We start from the raw sequence: 17,098 nt of genomic DNA, 5'->3' as shown, positions 1-17,098 counted from the left end.
TGATCTCACAATTTCCTTCAAAGATATACCCTCAATGACCTAAAACTTCCCACTAGTCCCCACCTCTTAAAGCTGCCACCTGGTGACCAAACCTTTAACTCATGCACTTTGCGGGGAACATTCTAGATTCAAACTATAGTGTGACAGGTAACATGGCTGAATTGGGACTTTCTGCTGAAAGCTTCCTGCTGCTTCTCCAACCCTGGAACCTGTTTTCGCGTGCATGCTAAAGTTTCCCACTGCTCACTGTCACTTATAGGGAAGTGACCTATAAGGAAACCGGCTACTTGATGGCATATACAGAAATGACATATGTGGAAACTGGCTACTGGGCCACCAGTGGGGAAGTGGTAAGGTATATAACCCCTGTGACACGTGCTCAGAGCTCAGACCTCCGGAGAATACTCTGCTGAGTCCACCCGTGAATAAAACCTCTGTTTCTTCAAGCCTCCAAGTGCCATTTGGTTCTTCCTGGTCCTGGTTTATTCCTGAACTCCCGTAACATTTGTTCCCTGACTGGGAAGCCCAATTGCACTGGCCCTTTGCCAGCACAGGTCTGGGTAAAATACCCAGGAGGTGACGACCCAGCTTTGGCAGTCTCCAATCCAGCCACCTCTGACTGGCCCCATTTCGTTGGTCCCAATCAGACTTGAAGAGACTAGACAGACCAGACCCTGGTACTGATGTCAGATTCTGGTAAGGCCTTGGGGCCCCCACAGACCCAGCCAGGCCTGCCCAATGGAGGCAGAGGAGAGCTTGATCGACCCTGGGAGGTCTACACAGACCTCACCAGGGGGGCTTCTTAGGAAGCCCCATCAGGGGAACTTCTCAAAAGATCCCAATTGGGTCATCAGAACAAGGACTCCCGGAAAAGGACTGTTATAACCTCTGGTGTGAGTGTGTGTGTGATTGAGCAGCCTGACTCACATGTGTTTCAGGACTTGGGTTCCGATCCTAAGTCACCAGAAGGCTGAGTCTGCTATGGCCAAGCACCACCTAATTTCCCTCAGGAGTCGGCCAGTTGAACGGTCGACTCTTGGGAAGCTGCACCACCCCCCTTTTGTCTGTCTTGCAACACCATCCATCACTGAGGTAACATGGGGTCCAATCAGAGTTAGTCACCCATCTTAGACACCATGATCAGAAAGGCTTTGCAGGGGATTACAGGATTAAATTAATGCCAGGGAAACTCCGAACTCTCTGTGAAGTAGAATGGCCATTGTTGGGCATCGGGTGGCCCCCTGAAGGGATGTTAGATGCGCTCACCATCTGGTAAGTTTGGCAGGCAGTCTCTAGGGAAGCCGGACACCCAGACTAGTTCCTGTACATTGATTCCTGGCTCAAAGTCACCCAGACCCTTCCCCCTTGGGTGCAATTCATTAAAAACAGGCAGGAATAATCTAGAGTCCTCATGACCATGATTCAGAATCAGAAGAAAACACTTGAAAAACCCCTGAAAGTCCTTTAAGGAGACCCAGAAGATAAGCCTCTCCTGCCACCGTACCAGGAACCTGTGGTCCAGCCTCACCAGCTCCATCAGCCCTGCCAGCCCTAGATACACCACCCCCATTGGTCTCCCCGTAACCAGCATCACCAGCCTTCCCTGAGCCAATGCCACCAGGCCCTCCTTAGCCAGAATTGTCTGACCCTGTCTCTCCAGGACCTGCTGGTCGGCTGTGCCCCCAGCTTACTGCCCTCCAGATGCCTATCCAAGAAACTATGAAACGCCCCCGGAGAGGAACAGATGGGTCCTTCCAACCAGGCTGATACACAATGTATTATCAGCCCTTCACCACCATGGACCTCTACAATTGGAAACACAATAACCCCCCTTATTCAGAAAAACCTCAGGCGATGATAGACCTAGTAGAGTCCCCCATCCAAATCCACAACCCAACCTGGGAAGACTGCCAGCAGCTCCCCTGAACTCTCTTCAACACAGAGGAAAGAAGAGGCATCCTGGTGGGAGCACGTCAATACCTAGCGGAAAACATCCCAGAGGGAATGACAGACCCTGACATATCAGTAAGAACCACAGTTCGGAGGAACAACCAGCATGGGACTTTACCACTGAATAAGGAAGAGGGTACATATATTGATATCAAAAGCCCTTCTACAAGGGATATGGGTAGGAGTGAGAAAGCCAATAAACACAACCAAAGTATCATCTGTTCCAGAAGGGCCCAATGAGTCCCCGGGCAACATCTAGGAGAGACTTTGTGAGGCTTATCAGATCTCTACACTCCTTTCGATCCTGAGGCCCCAGACAGTCAAAAGATGGTTAACACATCCTTCATTGTGCAGGCATGCCCAGACATCAGGAGAAAACTCCAGAAACTGGAAGTGTTCACAGGGATGAACATTTCACATCTCCTTGTAATAGCAGACAAGGTTTACAACAATCACGAGGAGATCACAGAAGAGAAGGCCAATAAAAGGATAAAGGAAAAGGCAAACCTCCAAGCCAGCCTCTTGGCAGCTACCCTCCAAGACAGGGGTGTAATGACCACACAGTGTCCTAACCTGCAGAAGTATCTGTTTAGAGCTCCTAAGGGAGGGTGACCTCAGCCCACCCTCTACAAGGATCAATATGCCTACTTCAAGGAAAAAGGACATTGGAAAAATGAATGCCCCCAACTGGGGAGAGGGAAAAAAGGCTGCCAAGTATAGAGAAGAGCTATGGGCCGAGGATCTCATAAGACTGGTGGAGATAGATTCAGACTGAGGAAGACCAGGCTCCTTTCCCTGGTCAGAATCCAAGTAGGGGGTCAACCTGTGACCTTCATGGTGGATACCAGTACAGAACATTCGGTCACCACCACCCCTGTGGCCCCCATCTCTGGCAAGACTGCTATCCTTGGGGCAATGGGGACACAGGCCACTAAACAACCCTTCTGCCAAGCACATCTCTGTAAAATTGGGGCCACAAGGTCCATCACGGGTCCCTACACATGCCTGACTGCCCCATTACTCTCCTGGAATGGGACATTCTTTCCAAGTTGGGCACCCAAATTGCCTTTGAGACAACAGGCCATGCCACCCTAGAGATTAATCCTGGCTCAGCAGGAAGGGATTCCATCATTATGTCATAATGCCAAAGGAAGGGGAATGGAGGCTGTGCTGCGTGAAAGATGAAGGCCTCAAAGTCTACAACTTCACAAAGACTTTCCCCTCATTTGGGCTGAGGAAAGCCCCCCTGGGACTGGCACATAAGCACCCTCCCATCATGGTGGACCTGATGCTTGGGGGGCCTCCCCACAGAGGCAAAGACAACACCCAGTCTCACTAGAGGCCTGCATCAGGATCCAGACACACCTGACCCAACTTAAAGAGGCAGACATCCTAATAGAATGTCAATCACCCTGGAACACCCCATTTCTGCCAGTAAAGAAGCCAGATAGGAGATATAGGCCAATCCAGGACCTCCAAGCTATCAACAGGGTCACTGTCTCTCTCCACCCAGTGATCCCAAACCCATACACACTCCTGGGGCAGATCCCAAACTTGTCTCGCTGGTTCACTTGTCTGGACCTAAAGGACACATTTTTCTGCCTCCATCTGGCCCCACTGAGCCAACCTCTTTTTGCCTTCAAGTGGGCTGACCTAGAAACGGGATATCAGATTCAACTGACCTGGACCCCTTTTCCCCAAGGGTTCAAAAACTCCCCAACCCTGTTCAGAGAAGCCTTGGCTGCCGACCTTGCTGGCTTCCCACAAGAGACAACACGATGAACTCTGCTCCAATGCGTGGATGACTTTCTCTTGGTGAGCAACAGTCAAGAGCATTGCCTCCATGGGACCAGAGCACTCCTTCAACTCCTATCTGACTCAGGTTACCGGGTTTCTTGGAAGAAAGCTCAAATCTGTTAACAACAGGTGTGACACCTAGGATTCCACCTGTCACATGGATGAAGGGCCCTCAGTCCAGAAATAAGGCAGATAATCACCTCCTTGCCCCAGCCTAGGACAAGACGCACTCTGAGGGAGTTCCTGGGGGCTACAGGCTTCTGTCGAATTTGGACACCAGGATTTTCTGTGATGGCCAGGCCACTGTATGATCTCCTGACAGTGCCCAATCACAGTCTCCTAAAATGGACTGATGAGGCAGAACAAGCCTTCCAAAGTATTAAAACAGCCCTTGGATAGGTGCCCACCTTAGGGCTCCCAGATGTGGAAAAACTTTTTAACCTGTTCATCCATGAAAAGGACAAAATTGCCCAAGGTGTCCTTGCCCAGACAGTGGGTCCCTGACAGAGACCAGTAGACTATCTGTCCAAGAAGCTAGATCCTGTAGCTGCCAGCTGGCCCCCATGACTCCAGGCTCTGGTAGCAACCGTCCTCCTCATAGAAAGTGGATAAACTCTCCTTGGGACAAGAACTCCATATTAAGGTCCTTCACGCAGTGGTGTCTCTCATGAACAGCCATGGGCACTGATTCCTCTTCAATTCCCGCCTGGTGCAGTACCAAGGCCTCCTTATGAGAATCCCAAAATAACAGGAAACAGTCCAGTCGCTCAATCCAGCTACCTTCCTTCCCTCGGAAGGCAGGGAACCCAAAGATGACTGCACTGAGGTCACAGATTAAGTCTACTCCAGCCACCCCAATCTGCAAGAGAATGCCATACTGGGACTGGACCTAACAGTGTTCTGTGACTGCAGCAGCTTCATCCAAGGGGGGGACTCGGAAAGCAGGCTACACAGTGACCACAGAAACCATAGTACTGGAGGCCAATGCCCTCCCACCAGGATGGTCAGCTCCACGGGCCAAGCACTACACCCTGATCCGAGCCTTAACGTTAGGCCAAGGAAAATGCATCAACATCTACAGCACACCTTCACCACAGTACATATTCACGGGGGTGATCTATAAGGAAAGAGGCTTGCTCACAGCTGTGGGGAAAACTATCAAAAATAAGGAGGAGATTCTACACCTCCTCAAGGTAATTTGGCTTCTGAAAAAGGTTGCTGTGCTGCACTGCAGAGGGCAACAGAAGGGAAATGACCCAGTAACCCAAGGAAACCAATTGGCAGATAAGATTGCTAAAATGACAGCAATAAAGAAATACAAAGAAAATCTTACCCTAGCTGCAGTTGTGATTTCAGAGGAGCTCCATCTGGACTATACAAAAAGGGAAATAGAGTAGGCCAAACAGGAGAAGAGCAACCAACTTAAAAGCGGCTGATGGAGGCTCCCAGAGACTGGGTCTTCATCCCAGCCACACTGGGAAGGCCACTGGTTTCAAAATACACCAACTCATCCGCTTGGGAAAAACAGCCCTAGAAAATCTCCTCAAAAAGGAATTCTATATCAGCCATCTGCCAGCCAATCAATGATCGATGCGTTATGCAGAAGCTTTTTAATTTTATGAGTCCCATTTGAATGGATCAGAAGCGTAGGTCACTCGGACCCTGACCCAAGCCCTCGGCATATCCTGGAAACTCCATACAGTTTACTGGCCTTAGAGCTCAGAGAAAGTAAACCACACCCTAAAGGGGGCTCTAACTAAATTTAGTCAAGAGACCCACCTCCCTTAGCCAGACCTTCTACCCTTGGCCTTCCTGTGCCCAGCTGCAGACCAGGAAGCCTTGGGCTTTCCAGTTTGAGCTAGTGTAGGGCAGGCCACCTCCTTGCCTGGGGAGTTTCCAAGCTGATCTACATCAGATAGGAGATAAAACCATTGTTAAGCAGCTCCAAGCCTTAGGGAACACTCTTAGAGACCTACAGAAATATACAATAGAGAGAACACCAATTCCCCTTAGGAGACCGAGTCCACCCCTTCCAGGCAGGGGACTCTACATGTGTAAAGAACTGGAAAAACGAACATCTCAAACCTCAGAGGACAGGGCCACACATGGTGATAGTAACCATTCCTACCACCCTCAAAGTTGCAAGCATTATTCCCTGGGTCCACCACTCCAGAGCAAAGACCCCAATGAGATGCAGTTGACTGAAAAGTGGACCTCCAGCTGGACCCCAGTCAACCTCTTCATCTCTGGCTACATCGGGATGTCACTCCCCAAACAAAATCCCAGCCTCCAGACAGCCCGAATGCTGAGCCACTGAGGGTCTCCAGCCCTGCTCATCATCCTCAGAAGCTGATTTGCTTATGCACAGGGGAAGCTTGAGGAAAACTTCATGTGCCAGCCACTGTTCCTGGCCGGAGTCTGCCTGCTGCAATCCTCCTAACTATAGGACTGGTGACTGTGACCACAGCAGATTGGAGTCTGGGGTTCCCGCTTGATACTTGCCTATTGTTACCTGCTTATTATTGCTAGACTGCTAGCTGCCAAGTGTCTTCTGCATTGACTCCCCCCAGTCTCTCCGTCCTAAACCCTATAGCAGTATTAACTTTCTCCATGATCCTAAATTTACCCCATGTAGTAATGGAAGCCCTGTCTGATTATAGGGGGGGAATGGACCTTCCAAGTCAAACCCCTTACCCCAACCCCAGGCTTCCCCTTAGCATTTGCCATCTGGGATGGGACGACCCCTCAGGTTAAACTCCACTTTGATGGATGCCAAGTCTTTGACTCCTCCCCAGAAGCCCACAAGCAATGCTGATTCCATGACAGACCTGCTGACCTCCCCCTCACACCTGATATCTATATCTGTGGGGGCCCCACTACCCAAGCACCAACTACCTGTCCCCAGTTCTGCTCACAGGAGTGGGGTTGTGAGTCATGGGTAGCTACCTCCCCCATGAGAAAACATCACGCACCTGGAGCCTCAAGCCTCAAAGTGAGGTCCTGATTTCCCTGAACTGAAACAACTAGATCATGTAAACTGCTCTCCCTCTCAGCCTCACTGTCCAACAACCAAATATCACCCTATGGACAAACAGAGTTATCCTCCTGTTGGGGATGTACATTCCTCCTGGTACAGACCCCATGACCAAGTTTATGATTAAGTCTGTGTTCACTCAGATCCCTGTGATCTACTCCCAAGAGGCTCCTCTCCTTGGTCCTTTCTGGGGTCCCCAGCCTACACCCAACAGGATTCTGTAACCCAGTTTATGGAGGTAATTAATGCCTCTTACCAGTCCCTCAACCATTCTGACTCCTTGGCATCTGACTGCTGGATATGCAGGAAGCCAGGACCCATTCAGTACAAAGGTGTCATCCTCAACCAGTCTTTTGTTCAGTCCCCAGAAAAAGGGGCGGGCCTACCCCTTCTACCACCAGTGTCCCTATATGGGAACTCTTCCTTTCCCATTAAACACTAGGTCTAATTGCACATCCAACAGCATGCATCCAGCCTGTAGTAAAGGAGTTTACATCTGCACGACCCCTGGTAACCAATCTTGCTTTGTTGTTAGCCTCATACCTGACCTTTCTATCCTTTCCAGAAGCCATGCTCCTCTTGTATGGAAGCCCCCGAAATGCCAGCAGCAATCCCCGGCAGTAGCTGTGCCCGTCATAATGGTTTTACTGGCTGCATCAGGAGCAACCCTGGGCACCACAGGGCTCAGGGCATCACAGGTTCAATATCAACTGAGGACTTCGCTGCACTCACCCAATCTGCCCTGGCGTTACAGCGACAACTTGACTCCCCGGCCTCGGTAATACTTCAAAACCAGCGAGGCCTTGATTTGCTGAATGCAGCGCAAGGGGGACTCTGCCTCTACCTCTAAGAGGAGTGCTGCTTTTATGCTAATGAATCCAGGATAGTGCAGGAAACACTGACCCAGCTCCAGAAGCGAATAGACCACCCCTGGGAGCTCCTTCAACAAACCACACGGTGGGACTCCTTGTCACAGTGGTTTCCTTGGTTTGCCCCCTCATTGGCCCGCTCCTAATATTCCTTCTTTCTGTGGCCTTCAGACCTTGTATTATAAATGCACTCACTAGGTTTATCTCGGCCCAGATGGCCAAGATCAAACTCCAAATGCTCCTCACCCCTTGCTGGCCCCTGGGGACAATCGAGTACAATGATGTCCTCTAGGAGTCTTTTGGGCATCAAAGTGGAGAATGTGACGGGTAACATGGCTGAACTGGGACTTTCTGCTGAAAGCTTCCTGCTGCTTCTCCAACCCTGTAACCTGTTTTCATGCGCCAAAGTTTCCTGCCGCTCACTGTCACATATACGGAAGTGACCTATACGGAAACCAGCTACTTGATGGCATATATGGAAATGACATATGCAGAAACTGGCTACATGGCCAAGAGTGTGGAAGTGGTAAGGTATATAACCCTGTGACACATGTGCTCGGGGCTCAGACCTCTGGAGAATACTCTGCTGAGTCCACCCGTGAATACAACCTGTTTATTCAAGCCTCCAAGTGCCACTTGGTTCTTCCTGGTCCTGTTTTATTCCCAAACTCCCATAACAATAGTACCTTGCAAGACAGGCCCAACTTCCACCAGACTTAGCTGACTATCTCCTGTGGCTCAGAGTACTCTGAGGATAAGAACCAAGCTGAATACAGAAGGACATAGCTTCTATTTCAAAAATAACTGAAGATTTTACTAATTTACATTACTAGAAACTGGGGAATATGAATTGTAAAGTATCATTTTTTTTGGCAGTACTGGGACTAGAACTCAGGTCCTACACCTTGCTTCACTCCACCATACCTTTTTTGTGATGGGTTTTTTTGAGATAGGGTCTTACAAAATATTTGCCTGGGCTGACTTCTAACCACAATCCTCCTGATCTCTGCCTCCTGAGTAGCTAGGATTACAGGTGTAAGCCACCTGTGCCCGGCTTTCGTAATGTATCTTGAGGGTGCTAGACAAAGAAGACAGAATATAACATTGAGTATGATCAAATTAATCTTTATGGTTGCACATGGCAGAGATCCTGGATTTAAAGTGCAGCTGGAATTGGATCTGATGGTTTATTTGGTTCAGATGACTATACTCGGGCACAGCAGGAACCCATATTTCATGAGGATGAGATGCTAGAACTTCCTTGATATAATGTAGAGGAAGAAATCCAAGGATTTAGGGAAGCAGGGATTTCAAAGTGGAGTTATAATGAGCATCTGTCACCTGCAGCCCCACTGTGTACCCAATCACATCTTCAAGAGGGCCTAAGTGCTTTCTTTTCGCTAAGGATCTGAGAATCAGTGGTGAGGGAAAGGTTACAAAATGATGGGAGATGCTGCTGCTGAGATGGATGCTTTGGCTGCAGTGTGATCATAGAGCCTGGAGTAGCAGAAGTCAAGTGACAGTTCCTCACTCCCCCATGCAGGGACAGTAGGGGTGGAGATGAACAGGGAATGTGGGTCTGCAAGCCCACAGGAATCTTTGGCAGTGGTTACTTGGTTACAGTGCCATTAGGGATGAGGTAGATGGACCCCCTGTTAAAATGTTGCTTTAACTAAATATTGGACAATGCCCCAAGTCTGGTGGCTAGACGTGATACAGAGGACAGTCACAGCTTCTTGCTCTAATCCCAGATCTAAGCCCCTTCTCAGATTTTGAGCCCCTGAACTGAGCTCCCCTGAGGGCTAGTGTGCTGTCACCAGTATAGACTATAAATCTTCCTCCAAGCTTTTCCAGAAAGGACAAGGGATCATTTTCAAGGGTAACCCTACACAGAGGTAAAAGAAATATCAAGACTCTAAAGGATTTTCTGATTCTGAATTAATGGTAATTCTCAGGACTCCAAATGCTACTAGGATATACCCACTAGATAGTGCTTATGGTGTCCAGGTAATTACTGGGGAATTGAATCCACCTCATATCAGATGTCCTTGTAGGTCTCTGAACTCAGCCTATAGTTGTCGTTCCACTCTCAGAATGGAATACCAGAATGCATTCACTCGGCAACAGGCAGTAAGTTTGTTCTTTATGGTAGGAAGTCCCTAGAACTTCTTCTCCCCACCAGGATAGTGCACCAAAAGCTATACCTATACAATCCTGACTCTGAATTGATGACCATCATAGGACATGGATAGACAAATGTGGGTGATACTCAACAGCTGCCACTACCCCATGTAACAAACTGCTGTTGGATGGTAGAGGATCCTGGAGAATTAAAGATGACCTCTCTTCTGTTTAGCCATGTGGTGACTTCAATGGCTGATGCTGTTCCAGATGTGGAATTTTATTTTGGAGCTAATCACCACACTTTCTTAAAATGAGATGCAGCTTCTTCCCAGGTAAAGGCTTTTTACTCCAGACCCATTTGCGTGGACAATCAGAAGTTTGGTCTTACAAGGCAGAACTCCATTACACCTGACACATACAGTGTTCTAAGGCTCACCATAAAAGTTTTTAAACATAAGAAATTAATCATAATGCAACTCTGATCTAAATACTTACAATTAAATCTGTATCTCTGATTTCTGAGAAGAAAATAGCTGAAGTGACTTTCATTTGAGTTAGAGGGAATAGAATGCTTTAAGTTAAAAGACTGATCTCATAGCATGCACATTTACTTTAAGTGTCTGGGTGTCATGTCATTAAAAAAGGTAGTCAATTTTTAGCAGCCTCAATCAAGACACAGTGAGAGCCTTACCAACTGCTGACCAGGACACACAGTTGTGGCTTCATGGGTAGAAAAAAAATCAGCTCTGCCTAGGAGTCCTCATGCAGAGCCTCCAAATTCCAGGGCCCAGTTTAAGATCAAGTTCTTCCTACAGCATCCTGGTGCTGTGTGCTTTGGAGCTAAGCAAGGCAGGGCCTCATTCCAGGGCTGCAGGTGACCCAGGAACAGCACTAGGGAGGGCTCAAATTGCCCTCAGTCTAGCTCAGTCTTTTGTGAGCTAGGCAGGGGGATAGTGACCCTCTAACTTACTTATATACCCTCTGTTAGGACCTGTCTCTGCCCTGTGTGAGAAATGCTTCCTGAGCAAAAAGGTAGATTTCCTCTCTGGTCTAGTTTTTGTTGGTGACTATAGAAAAGGCTCATATTAAAGGCTCATAATGGACTTTTAAGCTATTAGACTGCCCTCTTGCCCAAAGTAGGAATAAGCCTGCAAAACACAAAGCCATGTATTTCACCACAGCTGGGAAAGACTGGGAAGCTGCCACACTTGGATTTAAGTGTGATTCCTTTGGCTTTCCATAAGCCTTGGGGCTTGCATGTGGCTTAGTATCTACAAGGCTTCTGTCTCTAAACTTTCTGATCTGCTTTTGCTGCTAGGCTCTCAGCCAGCAAAGACAAGTACCCCTCTATCCTATTCCCAGTCTCTAGCAATAAGTATGTGTCTCAAAAATATTTTCTGGATGGAAAAGTTGCATCTCTCCTTTATCTTCTTATCTCTTTGCACTAACAACCTCCTATTCCATAGACAGACACATGTACACACCTACACATGCTCTTTTGAGAAACATAGGATAGCCTGGTGCTGCAGGCTCATGCCTCTACTTAGCTACTTAGGAGGCTGAGATCAGTAGAATCATGGTTCCAGACCAGCACTGGCAAACAAATGTTTGTAAGGTCCCATTTCAACAGACAAAAGCTGGTCATGGTGGCACACCACCATGACCATCCCAGGAGAATGTGTCATCCCAGCCATGACAGGAAAGGATTGCAGTCCTGGCCTGCTTGGGCAAAAAGGAAAACCCTATCCCCAAAACAACCAGAACAAGCGGGCAGAATGGCTCAAGCAGTAAAAGCACCTTCCTAGCAAGCATGAGGCCCTGAGTTTAAACCCAACTGCCATCAAAAAAAAAAATGAACCAGAATAACCAGAGTCAAAAAAAAATGTTGGACACATGACTCAAGCAGTAGAGCACCTGTCATAAGCTTAGGAAGCCCTAAGTTCAAATCCCAGAACTGTCCCCAAAAGAAAGGAAGGAAGCAAAGGAAATGACAGGGCATGTGTAAAGAATTACAAACAATTTCTCCAAATGGTTAAAATAAGATTCTTACTCATTTGAATTTTAAAATATCTGCCAAATGGGATTTTATTTTGCTTTAGAGGGAGAAAACTGAACAGGATATATCAGTACAAAGCTAGGTTCACAAAACCAAAAGTCCCTCAGTAAAGACCAAAGATTTGGCAAGTGACTGAACAGCAGGAACTTTTTCTGCTGATTATAGGAACTAAAGTCAAGGTGTATACACATGCAAGTAAATGTAAAAATGATAAACTAAAAAATAAATTAAAAAGTCAAGGCAAGCTTGAAGGAATTCTGAAATTTTTTAATTTAACACTAGCACAAGGAATTTTACAAACTTCCTATGTGTCCTTCCCTGGAAAATTTCCACTGTGAAATGGAACCTGTGGATTGCAGATCTTTTATGTGGGTAAAGATCCCCATCTAATAAGTAAAGACCATGTACCACGGCCATCTTTGCTTTTGTTTTCAAGGTTCTTTTTGTGCCCTTAATTTATAAGGCCATTTAATACTCCAATCATGCCACGTGGTGAGCTATAGTTAGCCTCACCACACAGCTAAAGGGAATGAGGCTCAGACCAAGTGAAAAAAAATTCCCAACATCTTCCAGAATGGAAGTGGCTGAGCAGACCCCACCAGGCTTGCCTGACTCCACCTTCAATGGACCTACTGCTTCTTGATCATATTTTAGAGAGCAGATGGCACCCTGGAACAGCAGCTCTTGGTGACAAAGAATGTGACAACCACATGGAGGGTAGGAAAAGGAGGATGACTTTTATTCTTTGTTGCTTTTCAAAGGTCCTAAAGAACTAGAGACTCCTTCAGAATGTGCAACTTAGGAAATTTTCTCCACCATCTGGGCCTCAGTTTCTTTCCTGACCATGAATGAGGATGCATGCTGTGGGATTAAATGAAACATTGAACGTGAAGAGTACAATAAACAGACTTTAAAAACATGGAGGCCATTGAGTTTTATACTCATTCACTCTGTCTAAATGAAGAGTGTGCAGTTCCCAAGGAAGAGAATCTGTTTCTCTCTCTCTCTCTCTCTCTCTCTCTCTTTCTCTCTTTCTCTCTCTCTCTCTCTCTCTCTCTCTCTCTCTCTCTCTCTCTCAGGCTGGGACTCAAACCAGGGCCTTGTGCATGCTAGGCAAGCACTCTATACTGAACAACACCCCCAGCCCCACGGCTCCGTCTATTGACTTCTCTAAGAGGACATTGGGAGCAATGGAAGTGTCTCTGTGATAGTGTCCAATGACTTTTAAATTTAGTGTGGCTGTAAGGTATCATCATTTGAAAGTGTGTCTCTCTTTCAGTCAATCACTAAGTTTTAAATTCATGAATATTTCTTTCCTTGGGGTTTTATGTATGTCTTGGTCCATTTTGTGTTACTATAAGAGAATACATAAGAGTGGGAAATTTATTAACAAAAAGAAGCTTATTTCTTGACCTCTACCAGGAAACTACAAACCACTAAAGAGAGTTTGAAGAAGATTACAGAAGGTAGAAAGGTCTCCCATGATTACGGATTGCCAGAATCAGCATAGTAAAAATGGTTATACTACCAAAAGCAGTCTACATGTTCAACAAAATTTCCATCAAAATCCCAATAACATTCATCATTGAAAAATCTACCCTAAAGTTCATTTGGAAACTGCGAATAGCCAAGGCAATACTCAGCAAAAAGAGCAATGCTGGAGGTATCACAATACCTGACTTCAAACTATACTACAGAGTCATAGCCATTAAAAACGACATGATATTGGCACAAAAACAGATATGGAGACCATTGGAAAAGAATAGAGGACCTGGATATGAATCCACACAGCTACGCCCACCTTATTTTTGACAAAGGCACCAAAAACATACGATGAAGAAAAGACAGCCTTTTCAACAAATGCTGGGAAAAGTGGTTATCCGCCTGCAGAAAACTGAAACTAGATCCATGCCTACCACCCTGTACTAGTACTCAAAGTGGATTAAGGGCCTTAATATCAGACCTGAAACCTTGCAGTTAGTACAGGAAAGAGCAGGGAATACTCTGGAAGCAATAGGTATAAGCAAGGACTTCCTCAGTAGAACTCCAGCAGCCCAGCAACTAAGAGAAAGGATGGAGAAATGGGACTTCATAAAATCAAAAAGCTTCTCCACAACAAAAGAAATGGACTCTAAACTGAAGAGACCACCCACAGAGAGGGAGAAAATATTTCCTAGCTATACATCAGACAAATGACTGATAACCAGAATATACAGGGAGCTCAAAAAACTAAACTCCCCAAAAATCAATGCACCAATAAAGAAGTGAGCAACTGAACTAAGCAGAACTTTTTCAAAGGAAGAAGTCCAAATGGCCAAAAATTATATATATATGAAAAATGCTCACCATCCCTCACCATAAAGGAAATGCAAATCAAAACCATACTAAGACTCCACCCCACTATTGTTAGAATAGTTATCATCAAGAACACCACCAACAACAAATGTTGACAAGGATGTGGGGAAAAAGGAACCCTCATACACGGCTGGTGGGAATGTAAACAAGTGCAACTACTTTAGAAAACAATATGGAGGCTTCTTAAAAACCTAAACGTAGATCTGCCATATGATCCAGGAGTACCACTCCTAGGGATATACACAAAGGAATGTGACTTGGGTTATTACAAAGGCACCTGCACACCCATGTTTACTGCAGCACTATTCACAATAGCCACGCTATGGAAACAGCCAAGATGCCCCACTACCCATGAATGGATTAAGAAAATGTGGTATTTATATACAGTGGAATTTTATTCAGCCACAAAAAAAGAATGAAATTTTGTCATTCGCGAGTAAATGAATGGAACTGGAGAACATCATCTTAACAGAAATTAGCCAGGCTCAGAAGGCCAAAAATCACATGTTCTCCCTCATATGCAGATTATAGACCTAAAACAAATGCAGTAATATTATTGGACATGGGTCACACACTAAGGGGAGAACATGCACGGGAGTGATAGGGAAAGAGAAAGAAATCAAAAACTTGAATGTGGTTGATGTGCTCACTGTAGAGGAGTGAATATAGTAATCTTAAACTGGCAGAGGCCACTATGGGAAAGGAACTAGGAAATAATGTAAAGGTCTAGTAGAGATGAACCAATGTGGGTTGCATCACACAAGTGCATGGAAGCAACACTAGGAATTTCTCTGTATACTTATCCTTATCTCAAACTAGCAAAAACGCTATATCTTTCTTATTATCTCTTATGTTTTCTCGTCAACAAAATTGGAGAACAAGAGGTTTCTGCTCAGAACTGGGAAGGGGGCGGGGAATGGCCCAAACAATGTATACACATGTGAGTAAATGTAAAAAATAATAAAATAAAATAAAAATAAATACATTAAAAAAAAGAAGAAGAAGAAGCTTATTTCTCACAGTTCAGGAGACTAGGATGTCCAAGAGTGTGGTGCCAGTCTCTGGCCAGGGCCTTGTGCTGTATCACACAGGGCTGAGGGCAAGTGAACACATGTGAGAGGTGGCAGAAAGGGAGCGCCAGTCTATACAACAGCCCACTCACTCTCTAATAACTAATCTACTCCTGAGATAAGAAAATAACCCATTTGTGAGGGCTTGTCTAATTACTTCTTTATGGCCCTACCTCCTAATACTGTTCCAATGGCCATCAAATACCAACATGAGTTTTGAAGTCATTCAGACCATCCTATCTTGGTACTGACATGAGTGCAAATATGGAAATATTTACCTGTAGTTACATCAGCATAGGTAGAATACAATAGATGGCAGGATTGTCTTTTTCACCCCCAACACACCATAACCTCTCTCACCTTCTTTTCTCTGCCTGTATCCTTTCCTAACAGTTTTTTTTTTTTTTTTTGGAGGAGAGAGGAAAGAAATAAAAAGAGACCATGTGCTGTGAGAGGCAGCTAATCTGTCAGCAGGAGTGATTCCTGGCCTTGCAGGTACTTTATTGGGAAGACCTAGATGATGCCATTAGAGGAGCTCTTCTGAGACTTCCAATCCAGGCACTAAGAACTAGGGCTCCTCCAGGGTATACAAGGGGTCTCCCAGACACCCCTCTGAGCAGAGGTGGAAAAGCAAAGAACTGAATTTTGTGTGTATCATGACCATCCAATGGTAAAGTTTCTTTGTGGCAAATGATTATACCTTCAAACCCCCTTAGACCTTGTTCACACAAATGAAGAAGTTACAAATGTAATCTTAATATTCAGCTATCTGTATCCTCACACCCATGTATTTTAAAAAGTGGACAAAAATAAGTTTCTCTTTCATCATGACTAGGGCATAGCATATTCCAGTCCTCCAGTTTTATAATGAAGATTAGCAGGTAAACTATATACACTGATAATGTTTACACATGGACTACATGAGAATACACCTCACCTTCACACATCACACAAAGGAATGGCCTTCTGTCAGAGGACTCAGAATGTTTAGAAACTTGTGACCATATGTGACATTAGTGATCATGAGCTAAGACAGGCAGTAGGGTCCTTAGCCATTGTTTAGTTCAGGAGGTTCTCGGATGGATGCTGTGGGAGTCTATATACCATGGCTTTAACTAGGTCTTTAGGGTATATTAATTTCCCAGACTTCTTTAACAAAATACCACAAACTTAGTAGCTTAGAATAACAGAAAGTTAATGTCTCATAGTTCTGGAGGTAAAAGTCTGAGGCCAAGGTGTTGGTAGAGCTGTGCTCCCTCTGAAGGCACTGGGGTGTGTGTGTGTGTGTGTGTGTGTGTGTGTGTGTGTGTGTGTGAGTGTGTGTGTGAGAGAGAGAGAGAGACAGAGACAGAGACAGAGATAGACAGAGACAGAGAAAGGATCTGTCCTGGGACTTTCTTCCAGCTTCTGCAGCCTCAGGGTAGAAAGGGCTATCTTCTTCTCCCAATGTCAGTTTACCACTGTTTTCCCTTAACATATATATGTCTCTGTATCCAAATTCTACCTTTTTGAAGGGACACAAGTCATATTAGTTTGGAGCTCCCTTTGTTTTACTTTGTTACTTCTGTGAAGACCCAGTTTCCAGTTAAGGTCACATTTAAGGTCTTGGGAATTAAGACTCCAACATCTTTTTGGAGGGTATACAATTCAACCTACAGTGATGTTTTTCATAGATTGGAGCTCTATTCTGATTTTCTAGAAAAGAAGATCACTTCTAAACATTTAAAAAAATCCATCCACTGAAAGGTTTAGAAACTGAGGTTCTGTGGGGTAAATAATTGACTCAAACCATACAGTTTTATGGCAGATTTGGAAGTTGAACCCAAGGCCTCTGGACTTCTCT

The sequence above is a fragment of the Castor canadensis genome, chromosome 19 (assembly GCF_047511655.1).
Source record: "Castor canadensis chromosome 19, mCasCan1.hap1v2, whole genome shotgun sequence".
Taxonomy (NCBI): Eukaryota; Metazoa; Chordata; class Mammalia; order Rodentia; family Castoridae; genus Castor; species Castor canadensis.
This window is presented reverse-complemented; position numbering follows the sequence as displayed.